Source organism: Grampus griseus (assembly GCF_964374135.1).
Source record: "Grampus griseus genome assembly, chromosome: 1".
Lineage (NCBI taxonomy): Eukaryota > Metazoa > Chordata > Mammalia > Artiodactyla > Delphinidae > Grampus > Grampus griseus.
In genome coordinates, this window is record NC_139017.1 from 24,848,098 (window position 1) to 24,868,360 (window position 20,263).

The 20,263-nt window shown below is 38.0% G+C and overlaps 1 protein-coding gene across 2 annotated transcripts in view; it reads left to right on the forward strand.

Annotated features, from left to right (window-relative positions):
• Positions 1-20,263, forward strand: part of SMYD3 (SET and MYND domain containing 3) — a 711,390-nt gene that overhangs the window by 121,132 nt on the left and 569,995 nt on the right. The window lies entirely within an intron of this gene.

The window sequence follows — 20,263 nt, forward strand, 5'->3', positions numbered from 1 at the left end:
TGAGAATGTCATATGAGAACAGCGGTTCTGTCCCACCCACCCCCAATTTCTTATTCGTACAGTGACACCTATGAATTTGTAGGTTGGAACAAGCTGTAAAACTATGGAGCGTACTTTTCCTGCAGAGGGCTGGCTAATTAAGTGTTTTTTGAAGCTTAGCATTCAAATCTGCATTCTTACTTGATTAATATTCACCACCACTATTTTTATGCAGATCACATGAAAAATGAACCCTACATGCCAGGATACCTTGCAAGAAATTACTGTTCATCAGCATGAATCAATAAGCTCACAAGTATAACAGTATCCACTGGGAAAAGTAGAGAAAAGCTGTTACTAAGGTCATATAATATGAAAGAAAAAGGAGAAAAAAATTCGTTTTTGCATTGAAAACTATAAAAATGTTTCAAGAGAAAATTAGTATGACTATCCATATTAGTATGCCTAGATCAAAAACCAATAGATGAAGTTCTGTTATATTTTACTACATCCATGAACCTTGAAAACATCAGACTAAGTGAAATAAGCCAGACACAAAAGGACAAGTATGGTGTGATTCCAGTTATATGAAGTATGTAGAACAGGCAAATTCAGTGAGACAGAAAGTAGATTAGAGGTTACCAGGGCCTGGTTGGGAGGAGGAAATGGGACTCATTGCTTAATGGTTACAGAATTTTTTTTTTGGTGAGGGGTTGATTTAAAAATTTTGGAAATAATGTTGATGATTGCACAACATTGTGAATGTAATGAAGGCCATTGAATTGTACTTAAAAATGGTTGAAATGGCTAATTTTATGTTAGATATTTTAAATTTTAAAAAGCATGTAAATTATTAGGATGGACATTTAAACATTTTCTGCAGTCTTTGAATGAAGAAAGTAACTGATTTCACAGTGAAGCAGGTCACACCACTGGCTCAGGGCTTACTCTCTGCCTGTGAGTAAGCCTTGCCTGGCATGACTCCAGGTTGTGCCTGATGTCAGAGACCTGTGAAGTGGCTCAGATAGACAGAGGAATCTAAAAGTGATCAGCTTGTGAGACACTGGGGGCTGGGAAAGGAGCTGGCTGACCTGGAGTAGGAGACTGAAATAAAAGTTTGCAAATTTAAAGTCTTCAAAGAATGAAAAGAGGGAATAAAAAGAAAATGAGACGAGCGGTGCTAAGAAAACAAGACCAGATGTGCAGTGGAGAAAGGCAGCTTGCCTTGGGAAGCTGGACAGCTGTTTCCTCTGTGCTCTGCAAGCACACGCAGCTGCTCATCCCTTTGTAAATCTTCCTCTGCTGGACTGAGAGGCCAAGGGGCATGTCCATCCCTGTATTCTCAGCACTCAGAACAGGAAAGGGACTCAGTGAGTGAGTCAATAAGGGTCGAGTACCCGGGCTGAGGGAAGGTTAATCACAGAGTTCTGGTGGCCACAGTCAGAATCAGCAGGCCAAACGACCACCAAGAGAGACACTGGAAACTGCAGTAAAAAGGGGGTGGAACAGTTAAAAATGGCTAAGTGAATACCAGCATTTACTTCAGCTGCCTCTTAAAATCCAACTAAAATAACAAAGGAAAGATATTTAAGGGGAGGGGGGGAGAATTGGCATTAACAGACTACAATGTAAAAAATAGGAGAAAGAAACCCCAACAATGTTAGAAGCTGACTTAAGAAGCCAGAGGCTCACTTAGATGGAAAACAAATGTTGAAGTGTAAACAGACTACAGAAAGTGAGTGTTTGCTAGCATCCTGAACCTATGAAATAATCTTGAAAGATGCTAAAGATCTGTTGAAAGAATAACAAAGAATAAATTGGACCCCCCAAGCTCTCCCTCATGTTGCGTAGCCTGGGAACTGCCCCTGGGGGGGGTACATCAGGCATAGCTGAGGGTGAGGTGCCACGCTGAACACAGGGTGGGGAAGTGAAAGGCGGTACTGGGTTCCCATCCTTTGCACACTTGAATCCCAGAGCAATGGCAGGTAGGCTTATACTCCCACAGCAGGACATGGGAGGACACTTTTCTGTTTTCTGGGGAATTTTGACCAGCCCTAGATCCAATAATCAGGCTTTGGGCCAAATCGTTCAAGGCCTCTGTTGTGCAATATGGTAGCCACTGAGCAACATGTGGCTACGGAGCATTGAAATGTAGATGGTCTGGATTGAGATAGTAAAATGCACTCTATATTTTAAAAGCTTAATAAGAAAAAAATGTAAAACATCTTAATTGTTATACTGATTACATGTTGAAATAATATTCTTGATATACTAGGTTAAATAAAACATCCTATTAAAATTAATTTAACCTATTTCTTTTTAATGTGTTGCTACCAGAAAGCTTAAAATTACATATTTCTATTGGACAGCACTGCTCTGTAATGGAGCCTTCTACTCAACAGTCTGCTCTTGCTCACTCAGCTTCAAAATAGCTTTTAATACTCTACCATAGGGACTTCCCTGGTGGCGCAGTGGCTAAGAATCCACCTGCCAATCCAGGGGACACGGGTTCGAGCCCTGGTCTGGGAAGATCCCACATGCCATGGAGCAACTAAGCCCGTGTGCCACAACTACTGAGCCCATGCACCACAACTACTGAAGCCTTCGCACCTAGAGCCCCTGCTCGCCACAACTAGAGAAAGCCCGTGCACAGCAACAAAGGCCCAACTGAGCCCAAAATAAATAAAATTAAAAAAAAAATACTCTGCCATAGAGGAGATAGTCAAAGATCATTAGACTTTTGAGGAAACGTGTTAATATGAAAGACAGAGAGAAAACAAACTTAAAAAAAAAAGGAGCCTACTGGAAAAGAAACAATGCAAGAGGAAGGAAACAAAATGAAGCAACAAAAACCTGTTGTGTTAACCTTAGGGAAAATTTACCATAACCCTGTTTTTAAAAAAACTCAGAAAACAAATATTCCTGGAAATTAAATCACAAGTGCAGAAATGAACTGTAGTGGGCCAAATAATAGCCTCCTAAAGACGTCTGTGTCCTAATTCTGGAACCTATGAATATGTTACCTTACGTGGCAAAAGGTAATGAAGAATGTGGAGGGAATTAAGATTGCTAATCATCTGACCTTAAAATAAGGAGATTATTCCTCGATCATCCTGGTGTGCCCAGTTTTATGACAAGAGTGCTTTAAGGATAGAATAGGGAGGCAGAAGATCAAGGTCAGAGATTTGAAGATACTACACTGTTACCTTTGAAGATTGATGAAGGGGCTACAAGCCAAAAAAGCTTAAAAGGGCAAGGAAGTAGATCTCCTGTAGTGCTTCCAGAATGAACGCTGCCTAGTGACAACTGATTTTACCTCAACGAGAGCTACTTCTGACCTTCCAAACTGTAAAATAATAAATATACAGTGCTGTAAGTGAATACAGTTATGGTATTTGTTTTAAGAGCAATAAGAAACTAATATGAGCAGCTAAATAAAAAGGTTAGAAGATAAAGTTGAAGAAGTTTCTCAGAGAGTACAACAAACATAAGTGGATTCTAGAATGCATGAGACTGCTCCTACAGTTTGGGGCTAGAAGTAAAGAGAACCAGTAGAGGCACAGTGACCTCATAGCCATGCAGTAAACATGTATTGAGCACCTACTTCCTACAGTGCACTGCAGTCAGTGATAATTCAGACTATAGTCAATTTGGAATCACCATCATCTAAGGTTCATTCATAAATAATTCACTTTAACAGGTTGGAAAGGATGCATGAAGAACTATAGTTTTTAAAAAATTATTATTATAATTTTTTTTAAAATTAATTATTTTTGGCTGCGCTGGTCTTCTTTGCTGTGTGCTGGCTTTCTCTAGTTGCAGCGAGCGGGGGCTATTCTTTGTTATGGTGCGCGGGCTTCTCATTGCGGTGGCTTCCCTTGTTGTGCAGCACAGGCTCTAGGTGCACGGGCTTCTGTAGTTGTGGCACGTGGGCTCAGTAGTTGTGGCTCGCAGCTCAGTAGTTGTGGCACATGGGCTTAGTTGCTCTGCGGCACGTGGGATCTTCCTGGACCAGGGCTTCAAACCGTGTCCGCTGCATTGGCAGGCAGATTCTTAACCACTGCGCCACCAGGGAAGTCCAGAACTATAGTTTTATTTCCAAGAATCTGTGATCCTGTCCAGACCTGGTCTTATGAATGGGCAGAGAAGATACTCACATACTTGGCATGATTTCCCAAGGAGCTAAAAGATTCAGCTGCCCCCAGATATCTGATGCATTGGTTTGCTCTGATATATCAAATTCCCACCAACAGAAAGCTTTCAAGATAATAAGTCTTCAGAAAGAGTATTAAAATGCAAATATTAACAGGAAGGTAGTGCCCACTAAAATTTTAGCATAGTTTAGGGAGGAGAAGCAGTCATGGAGAAGAGCAAAAATGGTTAATTGGGAAGCCAGCCAGCCATATTTGGTGGGAATTTGATGAATTTCCCATTTTCTTTCTCCGGGTTCTGAAATATCCCTATTTTTATAAGACAGGTCTCACTTCTCCCAGCTGTGGAATCCTAAGCCTGGAGGCAATAAATCCTATCTGAGTTTAGAGAAGAAAAGATTGCAAATTAGCATGGGAGTTTTTGGCTAAAAATTACTGAGACTATATCTGTGTTAAAAGTTCCAAGGGTTTATTAGTTTCATTATCCTCTTTTGGATATTATCCTCATTAGAGTAATATGAAATATACCTAAACCTAAGTAGTAAGCCGTAAATTAAGACAGCATTTTGTTACAAATGCTGTGCTGCTCACCAGGATTTGCCCAATGTAGATTCAGAAATCTGAGTCCAATATTTAGGCTTACCTAATTCAGACATATATTTCCATTTACATATATGTATATATCTGTGAACATATATGTATGAATATATGTGAAAAAAATATATGTATGTATCCTGTCTACATGTATATTATACAGATAAAATATATACATAAAAACCTTCAGAATGATGACAGTGAGAACTATTTACATGATACAACACATTTTAAATCTCAGTTCTTGAAAACTTGTGCTGAACCTTAACCTGTATGAAGAAGAGAATGGTTCTCGTTGGGATATCTCATACTTGCTTCAGGGCTTTGTTAATTTATTAGATAATGTTTTTAGTTTTTCCTTACATATTTTCTAAGAACAATCTTTAAATGCCACTAAAATGATTTATTTAGAACCTTTTGCTTTCCTCTAATATATTAGTATATCCTTCACATTTCTCACTGTTGGTGTTACTTATAAATAACAGTGTGTGATACCTTAGCCCTTGTGTTCTCTCTCAAGAGACTGCCTATTCTGTTTTGCTTTTTGTAGCCACTTCTTTCTGACTGCCCAAGGGATAGGAGGGGCCTAGAGTCCAAGGAGAAAACTGGATTTCCAATGGGGTAGATATAGGGAGACATTTCTGTGCTGCACCATTAAACATCAACCACTCCCTTTCCACCCATAAACGGCAATTATAGGGAATTATTCTTTAATCACTTCATGTTCAGTATTTACATTAGCACATCAAAAGAGGATATTTCATCGTTAAGGTTAACAGTTACGATTTTTAAGAGTTTTCATCATTTGTGCACTTTAAAAAATCCAATTTTGATTTGCTAATCCATCCTCATGAATGTAGCTCCTGTTAAATAAACCATCCTGTTGGGAATAGAATTGTTGTAATTCCATTAGTAATCTTTACTGGTGAAAATTAGCTCTTTACTCAGTTTTTGCCTAGTGAATTTTAGTCTTGGCAGCGAGTATAGTCTAATGATTAAGGGCATGGGTTCTGGAGTCTGACTGCCTGGGTTTGAATATAAGCTGCACTATTTACTATGTGATTTTGGGCAATGTAACTTATTTTCTCTAGCCTCAGTTTTCTCATTTGCAAAATGGGGCTAAATTTGGTACCTCTCTCTTAGGATTATTATAAAGATTAAATTAAAAATATAGCACAGTTCCTGGTATGTTGTTAGCACTAGTTTAATGATTATTGTGAAGAGGCAGCAAGGTATAATGGAATTAGACAAACAGGGTTTATAATCGTAGCACTGAGATGGGGGTCGGGGTGGAGATGTTTTTATACACGACCCTGACCTTGAGCAAACTGTTTAACCTCTCTGTATTGATTTCTTCAGCCTAAAAGTTTTGGGTAACCTTCCTTATCAAATAATTGGGAAGGTCTGGTACATAGCAAAACTGTAAAACTGCACACTATGTCATTCTCTTCTTCCTTTCTTTCTAGTTCGCTTTAGGAATGCTGCAAATTCAGAAAACCTTTTAACTCCACCCCTTTTCCAAAAAACCCAGCAAGTTTTCTTTTATAATACATGGTAAGTAGTTGTCATTCAATATGTTTTATTTAGTTTTATTGGGATCTTTTTTTAATGCCTGCCCTATTTTTTGGCTGAATTATAGGAAACAAGTAGAAGGCATTGAGAAGAGATCAAGTATTAGAGAGCTTTAAGGTTTTATATCTAAAGAATAAGTAGAAAATAAAAGAATAGGCAATGCAGTTGTTTTGTTTTCATTAGAAGCTGTGAGGTAAGAAACTAGAGAGATGCCTGGTAGGTCAGGGAAATGAAATCGGAGCCCAGTGCTCTGTCTTTGGAGATGGAAATATCAGCAACATTAGTAAACTATATTCAAGCTGGGAGAGTGCTGTAGGAACTACCCAAGGGATTGTGAAAGTCATTCTTATTCACTGGGTGGCCAAAGATGCTGAGAGTTTGCGATGATCTGATGGTGATCAACCTGAGATCATCATGGGCCTTTATGTAGCTTCTTGGGGTTGTGCTGAGAATGGTAAATCCAAACCAAGTTGACTCAGCCAGGCGGGCAGTGATAAAAGAAAGAGGAGGGATAGTAGTTTCTATTCCTCAGACTTGCTTCAGGGTAGGGACTAGCATAGGGAGGCGCCAGGACTCTGTGGAGTATTTACAAGTTTTAGTTTTTCCTTTGTTTATCCTGGGCAGCCAGAAAGCTGGTGTTGTGGTATGGAGCTCTGAGGATAGTAAAATATTGATAGGAAACAGCAAGGTGGGTATCACATGACTTCATTCTGTGTACCACCAGCTTGTTTCACAGAACAATGTCCCCTTTTTATAAACATGTATTTTGAAACACACACACACACACACTTACTATCCTGAAGGAAAAAAAATCTTAGCTAATATAGCTACTTCTGCACATAATTTCAAAATGCCAGCATGATGCCCTAATGATAATATAAAGGAGAAATAAATGGAAAGTTATCATAAAATAGTGTATGTTACCATATATGAACGTTTAGGTACTAATAGAATTCATGGAAGAATTACGGTAAATGTGCAGCTCTAATTGAGAGTGATAGAAATGTACTGAGTTGGTGATTCAGGTAGCATGACATTATCATCTGAAATGATGAACACCTCTTGGTAAAGTTTTGGACAAAAAAGAACTAATTTTCTTCAGTGTACCTAGTAATAGCAATCCTGGAAAATTCTGCATGTTAAGTATACTAAAACAATACAAGCATTGCTTCTGCCCATAGGTAAAAAGGAATTCGGTTCTAGACCGAAATGTGCTAGTTGGACATTTGAAAGCTGTGTGGGATTGTGACATATATTGCAGGATGTAAGCACACTTGTCTTCTGCAGAGTGAATGCCTATGGTGCCCCCCAGTCATAGTGAAAACCAAACGACCCTCACAGCTTTCTACCACACCTCCGAGGGATCAGTGCCAACCCTTCTGAGAAGAGGTTGATTCCATCCACATTTGCCAAGGGACAGTGATTACTGCTCTGGTCCCATCCAAATCTCAGGAGATTCTCCCCTTGCCTCTCATTGCCGAACCCATTACATAAGGTGTCTGTTTCTGATAATATTACCTAACAACTAGTTTGGAAATGCTTTGTTTGTTTGGGAAGGGAGCTTTCAGCATATAGAGACAATATTGCATAATGGCTGTGAGCAGGAACTCTGGATCCAGATTGCCTCCATTCCAATCCAGTCACTGCCACTTACTAGCTGTGGGATCTTACATGAGCTACTTAACCTCTCAGCGTCTCTGTTTTCTCATCTGAAAAGGGATAGGTCCATTGAGTTACTTACCTTGTGGGACTGTTGTGAGCAGGTCTAGTGCAGGTCTAGGTAAGTAAAGGGGACGCAAAGAGAAAATGCTGGACTTGCAAAACCACCACCCTGTGTTTCAGTAGGAGCGAGTCTGCTATAAGGTATAGAAAATAGGGAGTGGGACTGACTTCTTTCTGCCTTTTTGAATACGGAGGCCTTAGTGCCATGCCTTCAGAGGTGTCCTTTGTTTAGCAGGTGGGTGCCCCGTGTAAAGTCCTCTGGTGTGCTCACAGGTCATCGGCTTCAGCATCCCTAGCACTGCTGAACTGGCTCCAGAAACCTTTAATTATTGCAGCATATGTTTCAGTTTTCAGGCTGGAGGAAATTTATTCCCTTCAGCCTGAAGTCAGCACAGATGGGATCTACAGCCGAGACCTCGATACGAAAGAACTAAATTGCTGACCCTTCACAGTTGCCATGATGCTGCTGACATCAACAGCTGTGGTTGCCACAGTATGTGGAAAGCTTTTATAACAAAAATCAGAAAATTTCCATTTAGAGCCATCATCGTGATGTGAATTCAAGGTAGGTAAATGAAAGGTAGCGTAAGTTGCTGGCTTTATTTAAAAACAATCAACAATATTAGAACAGAAGTAGGTTGTTTGTGTTTTGTGCGTCCATGAATAGTGCAGTATACATTCCAATTTAAGTGTGTATTCAAACATGAATACATTTCTGTGAAAACGTTGACTTTGAATCAGGGTATCTGAGATGTTTTTCTATGTTTAGTTTTATCACAAATGTAGGTATGCTTAAACATAGATATTCTTATTTCTTGAGCTGTATAAAGTGGTATCATTGCTGAATGTAGTCTTATGGGATTTTTTTGGTACTCTACATTTTCAAGATTCATCTGTTATTGCACGTAGCTATAGTTCATTCATTTTCACTGCTATATGATAGTCCACTGTATAGAATATATCACACTTTATTCATTCTCCTGTCAGTGGGCTTATGGGTTGTTTCCTAGTTAAACGTTCTTTCGGTTGATTACACTTTCTGTTGCGTTATTGTTTGAAGGTAGCAAGGATAGGGCATAGATTATCCACCTCTCAGAAGGAGAGAGCAGTAGGAAGGAGGGACCTGGAATATAGGCTATATTTAAAATAGGGAGAAGAGATGGGAACTAACATATATTATTTTCTGGGTACCTGGCACTGTCACATATGTCATCTTATTTTTTCTCATAACAGTCATGTGAGAAATTTTATTATCTTCATTTAATAACTGAAGAAATGGACTCACACAGGAAAACTAACTTCTCCAAGATCACACAGCTAGTAAGAGATGGAGCTAAATGTTCAACCTTGGTGTCTCTGACCTAAATCCTTTATGTTCTCTATACATGGAGCTGGCTAGAACCGTCAGGATTATATGACCCTGAGGGGAGACAAAGTATAAATGGAAAGAGGTTACAGTTTGGCTCTGTCACTTAAACCAACAAAGTCAGCATAGCACCAGGGAAATTTGAATTCAAGGTAGGCAAATAAAGGAAAACAAAAGCAACTTTATGTTCCAGGCCATGTGTATGGCTCTCCAGCACAAATCTTTCTGCCCCTACAACCTTCTGGCTTGGACTGTGACTCATCCAGCCAGCTCTGTAGTCTCACTCTTCTAGAAATTGTCCTTCTGTCAGGGATGAAGTAAAAAAAAAGTCGTGTAGTCCCAGGATTACCCTTAATCAGCCACAAGTAGAGTAAATTGACCTTGATTTATCAGCAGTCTGCCATGTGAAGATTTGGGGTGTTTTTTTCAATGGTGAATCTTTATGAAAAAATAGGATAGAATTGGGTGTCAGCTTAGCAAATGAGAGAACTTCATTTTTTTTCTGTCTGTAACAATTTTCTACGGCTACTGTGCAATTCATAATAAAATGTAAGTATGCATTCAAAATTTATTTCCATAATTTTAAATTATTGACTGCTACTGCTAGCCCAGGGATCACACAGCCTGGGTGACTGTGTGAATAGAGAAAAATCTCTTTTGGTAAACAGAGGCTGGAAATTGGCATTGCTCTTTGCAGGTGACTGTTCTTGTTCATGTTTTATTTAGGTGTTTAGCAGTGCCATTTGAGTTTTTAATTAAAGTTGTGCCTGTGCTTCAATTGTTTATGAAGCCTCACATAGATTTAATCATCAGAACAGCTTGATGAGGATTTGCAAAGGTGAGCTTTATCACTTCACACCGCGGCTTCTAGTCTCTATCTAGAATGTGAAGGGAGCCTTGATTCATAAGAACATTACAAATAGCTCAATGATCGTTGGAGTATAGTGAGTAGAGAATGAAATGTGGAAGTCTATTACAGATACTCTGTCTCTATTAACCTTTCCAACCTTCCATTTAGTTTGATGGATAGAGGGATTTGTGCCCTGAAATCACAGAGGTATCACGTGCTCAGATGTGGGATCATCTTTAAGATGGTGTTGTTAATCATTTTAGCACATCAGGACTCAAGTTTAAGTGGTTTTGAACAGTTTTGCTTCACATTTCATTATGGTATTTCATAAATTTGGAAAATAGGTAATCAGCAAATGTAATCTTAAATTTACACAATAGGATGAATAAACATCTGTATTTTGATGTGTTAACTCCATATATATTGAATTAATGTTCCTATGATTACAGTAAAAATATTGGAATTTTGTTTTTGCCATTCTGTCGGAAAAAGAAAGGGTGGGTGAAGGTAGTATATACTGCTTAGAGAGGTTATTTTATCCTAGGCTAGAATGCAGTATAATAATAATAATAATATAATATGTTTCTGGGCTTTAAAAATAGTATTACTGGGATGTTTTAAAACTTTATATGGTTATTACATACATTATTTTTAGATTTTAATATTATCAGTGTTTTCCATTTTAATGGCTCTTCTTGGTTACCTAGAAATGTTTTTTTTAGCTTTTAAAGTGATCATTGAATTAATCTAAGAAAGTATAAGTCTTAAGATACTATGATATTCAGCTGTCCCAAACACTTTTTAAAAAGATAGTATCATATTCACTATTTCCAGTTTTTTTTTATTTATAAATTTCAGATTTTGTGAAATTTATGAATTTCAAGTGTTTCTGAAAAAGGGCAATGATGGGAATAGTCATTTCTTTCCATGTGAATGGTTTTATTTTTCAGTACTTTCCAAAGAATACATGCACAGATGCCATGTAATTCGTAGTCCTTTTTTTTTTTTTTTCCTGCCCAGGATAACTAAATGAATAAAGTTAGTGTATTAGGTCTTTTATTACATGGCTAGTATCGTTTGTTTTGCTTTGTTTTAAAAAAAAAAAGTCTTAAGTTTTCCATCTCAACTGCAGTAGCTTGAAAGGGGCAAGAATTTGGAAGTGGCTAGGAATCTATACTATATCAATATTAGAAGTCATAAAATAGCACCATTAATGACTAATGTCAACCATGTTATTGTTTCTTAAAGTTACCTAAATACCTCAAGGACTTTTAGGAAATGGATTTGAAATGAAAAGTTGAAGTGCAAGTCATTGCTAGTGCAGCTGCAAAGCTTATTTATAAAAAGCACTTAACATACTGTGTTTTAGTTCCTTGTTAAATTATTTTCCAGCTTAAGATGAAGCTTTGTGAAGGCAGGTACTGTTTCTGCTTTGTTCTGTGCTTATTCCTCACTGCCTAAATGGTATCTGGCTTAATAAATAATTGTTAGATGAATAAATGAATGAGTGACTTCTTAAACTGATGACATATGTTAAAATTAGTCACTTAGCAATTGAACATTTTTTTTTTAGGATTATGTACCTTAAATATATAGCTTTTTTTTTTTGTGGTACACGGGCCTCTCACTATTGTGGCCTCTCCCGTTGTGGAGCACAGGCTCCGGACGCGCAGGCTCAGCGGCCATGGCTCACGGGCCCAGCCGCTCCGCGGCATGTGGGATCTTCCCGGACCGGGGCACGAACCCGTGTCCCCTGCATGGGCAGGCGGACTCTCAACCACTGCGCCACCAGGGAAGCCCAATATATAGCTTTTGATCTTAGAGGAGTTTCTTTGCCTTTTATTTCTTTTAAAAAAGCAATCTAAGGGGATAAAAGGCAAAGATGAAAATTGTCCCTTAAAAATATGACTGTAATTTCAGTGATCTTGTTGAATGGCTTTTTAAAATTATTTTTCATTGATGTATAGTTGACTTACAATACTATATTAGTTTTGTTGAATGGCTTATTAATGTCAGAGTTTTTAATACTTGGATGCCATGAGAGCATTATATAAATTAATAATTAAAATGTACTGATTTGTAGATCAGAATCTTTCATTTCTATCCTTGAATTTTATGTTTCTAAACACAAATAATTTTTTTCTTTTTTTAAAAAATTTTATTGGGGTATAGTTGATTTACAATGTTGTGATAGTTTCAGGTGTACAGCAAAGTGAATGTTATACATATACATATATCTACTCTTTTTTAGATTTTCCCATATAGGCCTTTACAGAGCATTGAGTAGAGTTCCCTGTGCTATACAGTAAGTCCTTATTAGTTATCTATTTTATATAGATAAATATGTATATCTATATAAAATAGATAATAGTTATCTAAATAGATAACAGTTATCTATATTTTATATAGATATAAAATATCTATATTTTATATAGATATAAAATATATTCTTATATAGATATAAAATATCTATTTTTATATAGATATAAAATATCTATATTTTATATAGATACAAAATATCTATATTTTATATAGATATATAGTAGTGTGTATGTGTCAACCCCAATCTTCCAATTTATCCCTCTCCCCCTTACCCTCTGGTAAACATAAGTTTATTTTCTACATCTGTAACTTTATTTTGTTTTTGTATATAAGTTCATTTGTAGCCCTTTTTGAGATTCCACATATAAACAATATCATATGATTTTTGTCTTTCTCTGTCTGACTTACTTCACTCAGTATGACAATCTCTAGGTCTATCCCTGTTAACTGCAAATGGCATTATTTTGTCCTTCTTTATGGCTGAGTAATATTCCGTTGTATATATGTACCACGTCTTCTTTATCTGTTTCTCTGTTGATGGACATTTAGGCTGCTTCCATGTCCTGGCTGTTGCAAATAGTGCTGCAGTGAACAGTGGGGTGCATGTATCTTTTTGAATTATGATTTCCTCCAGATATATATGCCCAGGAGTGGGATTGCTGGATGATGTGGTGGCTCTATTTTTAGTTTTTTAAGGAACCTCCATACTGTTCTCCATACTGGCTCTACCAGTTTACATTCCAACCAACAGTGTATGAAGGTTCCCTTTTCTCCACACCCTCTCCAGCATTTTATTGTTTGTAGATTTTTTGATGACGGCCATTCTGACTGGTGTGAGGTGATACCTCATTGTAGTTTTGATTTGCATTTCTCTAATAATTAGTGATGTTGAGCATCTTTTCATGTGCTTTTTAGCCATCTGTATGTCTTCTTTGGAGAAATATCTAGTTAGATCTTCTGCCCGTTTCTTAATTGGGTTGTTAGTTTTTTTGATATTGAGCTGCATGTGCTGTTTGTATATTTTAGAGATAAATCCCTTATCGGTTGCTTCGTTTGCAAATATTTTCTCCTGTTCTGAGGGTTGTCATTTCGTTTTGTTTATGGTTTTCTTTGCTGTGCAAAAGCTTTTAAGTTTAATTAGGTCCCATTTGTTTATTTTTGTTTTTATTTTCATTACTCTAGGAGGTGGATCGAAAAAGATCTTGCTGTGATTTATGTTAGAGAGTGTTCTGCCTATGTTTTTTCTATGAGTTTTATAGTATCCGGCCTTACATTGAGGTCTTTAATCCATAAACACAAATAATTTTAAAGTTGATGTTAATACATCTTATTTATGGACATGGAATGTCTCATATCTAGTCTCTATAATAAAGTTTACAGGATGACATATTGCTATAAATGCATAAATGACTTTATAGCCTGGTAGGATATAAGATCTTAGGGGTAGGTATCTGTCTTTCTCATCTTTTCTTCTCTTTCCCAGTACCATTTTCAATGGTAGTTTATTTAAATATGTGTATGTGTATAATTGAAATCACAAGAGAAAATCTACAGCCATCTCAAGATTACTCCTTTATGGTATGACTGGGTATGCTAGGCAATTGACCATGTGTGAATCAGTCTTTTAGGAATAGTAGCAAGAGGGCTGGGTATTAGATCTAGTTTGATTCCATCTATTTTATACAGCTGTGTCCAGACTGAATTCTCCATTTCCTTGGCTTCTGAGAGTGATCTCACCTGTTTTTCTTCCTCCCTTGTGCGTATCTCATTCTCAGTTTTTGTTTTCTGTTCTCCTGCTCCTTTTGGCTTCTGCTTATCTAATTAACCTCAGCCCCCAGTGTCCCCCTGTTTATGCTCTGTGCGGCAGTCATTCTAGGCTAGTTATGGTTCTGTGAATGGACTGTGCTCTTTCATGCCACTGTACTTTTGCACATGCTTTTCCTGATGCCTGGAATATCCTCCTTTTTCTTGTCAGCCTGCTGGAGAACCTTACCGATCCTTTAGGAACCATGTCAAGTATTTGATTTATAAAGTTTTCTTTTCTTTTTTCAATAAATTTATTTTTTTAAATTTTTATTTATTTTTGGTTGTGTTGGGTCTTCGTTGCTGCACGCGGGCTTTCTCTAGTTGTGGTGAGTGGGGGCTACTCTTTGTTGCGGTGTGCAGGCTTCTCATTGCGGTGGCTTCTCTTGTTGCAGAGCATGCGCTCTAGGCACGTGGGCTTCAGTAGTTGTGGCACGTGGGCTGAGTAGTTGTGGCTCGTAGGCTCTAGAGTGCAGGCTCAGTAGTTCTGGAGCACGGGCTTAGTTGCTCCACGGCATGTGGGATCTTCCTGGACCAGGGCTCGAACCTATGTCCCCTGCATTGGCAGGTGGATTCTTAACCACTGTGCCACCAGGGAGGCCCTGTAAAGCTTTTCTTAAGCAGAGTTCATCGCCACTGCACCTTGTACATACCGCTGTTATAACTTTTATCATACCTTTAACAGTTGTTTATATATATTTTTCCCTACTAGATCATGAGCTTCTTAGGGGCCTGGCAATAATAAACATTTATTATTTTTGATAATGGATAAGTGAGGGATTTAGGGCTTGTGCTAGAATAGCTCCTATCTTCTGAGACAGTTTTCTAGCACAGACAGCAAAGGAATCAACCATCTCACGTAGTCAGGAAGATGACAGAGCTAGTATATGATTGGACTATGTCCTAAAAATTCATGGTCCAACAGGCAGATAAGAAATTGAACAGTTTTCCCAAGAGAGCACGAATTCTAAGGATTCCTAGCAATCTCTGGAAAATTGATGTCACAGTGACACACTTTTTACTTTGTCTTAAGCCACACTTTGCAAAGAAATATTATTACTATCTATCTATTCACTTGGCTAAGTACAGTTTTTATACTTGCTGACTATATGAAAGCTTTGGTTATCTTATAAATATCAAAATAAACTGAGATTGCATAATAGTTTATTCTTTAGTTTTATGAAAGCTATCCTGAATTAGTCCAATATGCACAAAATATTCATATATGATGATGACATTAATCCAATTCTAATTCAGAAGCTTCCTGATGATCCATATAGGGTGATAAAGAGGAGCAGAAGCTCAGAGGGCTTTATAGTTCGAGGTGTAATGAGTAAGTGAGCCTGTGCGAACCATCACTTTTGAATAATAAATAATTAACTAGCTGAGAAGGTAAAACTAAAATTTCTAAAGAGTATAGGATTGAGAAAAATGGAGACATGCTGTATCATTGAGATACAGATACAAAGTTCCCTGTAACGCCTGATTTGCAGAAGACAGTATGTCTCTATGAAATAGATGCATTAAAAGCAACTCCTACTTTTATCTCAATCTTAAAGTGAATGATATTTTCCTAAGGCTCCCCGGTATGTTGGGGTGTGTTCCTAAGGCTCCCTCCATGGTGAGATACAGTAACCCTCACTGCCACACAGACCCTTCACCAAGCTCTTAGTTGCACCAGACATCTTCCTTTTTCCTGTTAGATCAGGGTCCCCAATCCCCGGGCCATGGACCGGTACTGGTCCACGGCCTGTTAGGAACTGGCCCCCACAGCAGGAAGTGAGTGCTGGGCGAGCGAGCAAAGCTTCACCTGCCGCTCTCCATCGCTCACATTACCGCCTGCACCATCCCCCCCCGCCCCCTCCCGCCAGTGGAAAAATTGTCTTCCACGAAACCGGTCCCTAGTGCCAAAAAGGTTGGGGACCGCGGTGATAGACTACCTCATACATTTTGCTTACTTTGTACTTTTAAAACCAGGTTTAAAAGCTCCTCTACCCTCTCATGTACTTGACGTAGGTGTCTTGACATCTGCAGGCTCTGGGCATGTGATGTCCTTGCTCATACTTTTCAGGTGGGGGCAGAACACAGAGCCAGTGATTGCGGCCCCCTTGCCTGCCTCACGGCGGTGGTCCCCATTGAAGGGGTGATGCACGTGGTCCATTTGTGAAAATGGGGGAACTTGTCAAAGGCACAATGACAGCCAGTGCTTTGGCTCTGTCTACTTGTAGAGAAACCCTCAGGGCAATCAGATGACTCTGAAAAGAGTAAATTTGTCTCCGGCTGAAAGGAAATAGAAAAAATCTTTCCCCGTAGGAATGTATGAGTGATGTTGGTGTTGAGGTTGCTTATCTGGCCAATGTTGAACATTTCAGGGATGGAGAAAAATGACTTATTTCTATGCATGTACTTGCATATATGTGTGGATTTGTATGGTAATATATTTAGCTGGTTTCATCTCAAACATTTATATTTTAAAATTCATGTTACTTGGTTATAGATTGTTTGCTTGGGGATAATGGTAGAAATTCAATCTTCTGTTTTGTTTTAAAATGGAGGGAGTTTGAACCCTTTTCTTCATGTTAAGGCTGTTTTCCCAGGTGGTTCTATCCAACAGGTGGCCAAATTGTCACTCTTACATGATAAAGAATAGCTAAATTAATGAGTTGATTACTGCTGTTTATTGTTCAGTCTCTTTACAGCAATAGGATTTAAGCTTGAGTACTTGATACTGGTGGTTTCTTGTTTGGAGATATTCTAATCTCTACATCAAAAGACTGTGATGCAGTGAAGTTCAAAGCAGGATTCTAAAGGTTGGTAGCAATGATTGAGGCTTTGCATCTGCCGAATAGCAGTTATTCTGGTGCTGTATGTTCACACTGCAAGGCCCTCTCTGTGGTGTTCTGACATCAGGTCTTGTCTGTGTAGTCAGGTTTGTGTACAGTGGGTTTAAATTTCCTTTCATTATGGAGAGGAGGTGCACGGGAGGAATCTCACAGTGTGTATTGGTTAGTACTAGCCGTTTGGATTCCATTCTTCAAGGAAATGAGTACTTCCTCAGTTTCCAGATGTGTTAGAGATCATTGGTTTCATCACTTACACACCTGTGTTATATGAGTTAGTTTGTCTAATATTTTAGGTAAATGCTAAAAAGAGCAATCAAAATACAAATACCATTTGCCTACTAGTCTAACCCCCTCCATGAAGAACACAGGATAACATTTTGAGGATATGACACTAGGGAGGAATAATATAACTGTTTAGATTTTCCTTGTTTTCTGTTTATATGAAATAAGTATAACTAAAACTAAGAAAAACAGAATCCATATGGAAAAATCATCTTCTTTCAACAGCTAAAGCTAGCTTTCATTTTTTACCATAGGATGTCACCGAAGTAAAGAAAGGAGTTAGAAATAATTTTCCTTTAGATTTTTTTATATCATAAATTTTGTTCTTATGCTACTTAGCTTTTTTAAAAAATATTACATTAATAGAAAAATGCTTATATTAAAATTTATTGCTTTGGCTTAGATATTTAGATGCAGTCCTTTTTTGAAGATGAGCTAAGTATAATGCTTCTGTTTTGAACTTTGTGAAGTATGCAGGTATCCAGAGCACAGAATCAGACTGCCTGGGTTCAAATTATGGCTCTGCCAGTTAATAACTATATAATAATGGGTGAGTTAATTTTTTTTAAGTTAGTGCTTTTAAAATATGCAATTCACATGCTATACAATTTGCCCATTTAAATTGTACAGTTCAGTCTTTTTCAATATATTCTCAGAGTTGTGCAACCATCACCAGTTTTAGAACAGTTTTGTTCCCCCTGTAAGAAAATCTTTAACCATTAGCTGTCGCTCCATATTCTGGTGTATCATATGGTAATTCTATGTTTAATATTTTGAGGAACTGCCAAGTTGTTTCCAAAGCGATGCACCATTTTACATTCCCACCTTTAATGTGTGACAGTTCTAATTTTTCCTCATCCTTGACAACACTTTTTTTTTTAAAATACAGCAGAATTTTATTAGTTATATTTTATACCTATTAGTGTATACATGTCAATCCCAATCTCCCAATTCATCACACCACCACCACCACCCCCCTGGGGTTTTCCCCCCTTGGTGTCCGTACGTTTCTTCTCTACATCTGTGTCTCTATTTCTGCCTTGCAAAATGGTTCATCTGTACCATTTTTCTAGATTCCACATATATGCATTAATATATGATACTTGTTTTTCTCTTTCCGACTTACTTCACTCTGTATGACAGTCAGTAGGTCCATCCATGTCTCTACAAATGACCCAATGTTGTTCCTTTTTATGGCTGAGTAATATTCCATTGTATATATGTACCACATCTTCTTTATCCATTCGTCTGTCTGTGGGCATTTAGGTTGCTTCCATATCCTGGCTATTGTAAATAGTGCTGCAATGAACATTGAAGTGCGTGTGTCTTTTTGAATTATGGTTTTCTCTGAGTATATGCCCAGTAGTGGGATTGCTGGGTCATATGGTAATTCTATTTTTAGTTTTTTAAGGAACCTCCATACTACTCTCCATAGTGGCTGTATCAGTTTACGTTCCTACCAACATGCAAGAGGGTTCCCTTTTCTCCACATCCTCACCAGCATTTGTTGTTTGTAGATTTTCTGATGATGCCCATTCTAACCGGTGTGAGGTGATACCTCATTGTTGTTTTGATTTGCATTTCTCTAATAATTAGTAATGTTGACCAGCTTTTCATGTGCATCTTGGCCATCTGTATGTCTTCTTTGGAGAAATATCTATTTAGGTCTTCTGCCCAGTTTTTTTTTTTTTTTTTTTGCGGTACATGGGCCTCTCACTGTTGTGGGCTCTCCCATTGCAGAGTACAGGCTCCAGACGCGCAGGCCCAGTGGCCATGGCTCTCGGGCCTAGCCGCTCCACGGCATGTGGGATCCTCCCGGACCAGGGAACAAACCCGTGTCCCCTGCATCGACAGGTGGACTCTCAACCACTGTGCCACCAGGGAAGCCCTTCTGCCCACTTTTTAATTGGGTTGTTTGTTTTTTTAATATTGAGCTGCATGAGCTGTTTATATATTTTGGAGCTTAATCCTTCATCCATTGATTCATTTGCAAATATTTTCTCCCATTCTGAGGATTGTCTTTTTGTCTTGTTTATAGTTTCCTTTGCTGTGCAAAAGCTTTTAAGTTTCAATACGTCCCATTTGCCATTTGTTTATTTTTGTTTTTATTTCCATTACTCTAGGAGGTGGGTCAAAAAAGATTGTACTGTGATTTATGTCAAAAAGTGTTCTTCCTATGTTTTCCTCTAAGAGTTTTATAGTGTCCGGTCTTACATTTAGGTCTCTAATCCATTTGGAGTTTATTTTTGTGTATGGTGTTAGGGAGTGTTCTAATTTTGTTCTTTTACATGTAGCTGTCCAGTTTTCCCAGCACCACTTATTGAAGAGACTGTCTTTTTCTCCATTGTATATCCTTGCCTCCTTTGTCATAGATTAGTTGACCATAGGTGCATGGGTTTATCTCTGGGCTTTCTATCCTGTTCCATTGATCTATATTTTTCTGTGCCAGTACCATATTGTCTTGATTACTGTAGCTTTGTGGTGTAGTCTGAAGTCAGGGAGTCTGATTCCTGCAGTTCTGTTTTTTTCCCTCAAGATTGCTTTGGCTATCTGGGGTCTTTTGTGTCTCCATACAAATTTTAAGATTTTTCTTCTAGTTCTGTAAAAAAAAATGCCATTGGTAATTTGGTAGGAATTGCATTGAATCTGCAGATTGCTTTCGGTACTGTAGTCATTTGAACAACATTGATTCTTCCAATCAAAGAACATGGTATATCGCTCCATCTGTTTGTATCATCTTTAATTTCTTTCATGAGTGTCTTATAGTTTTCTGAGTACA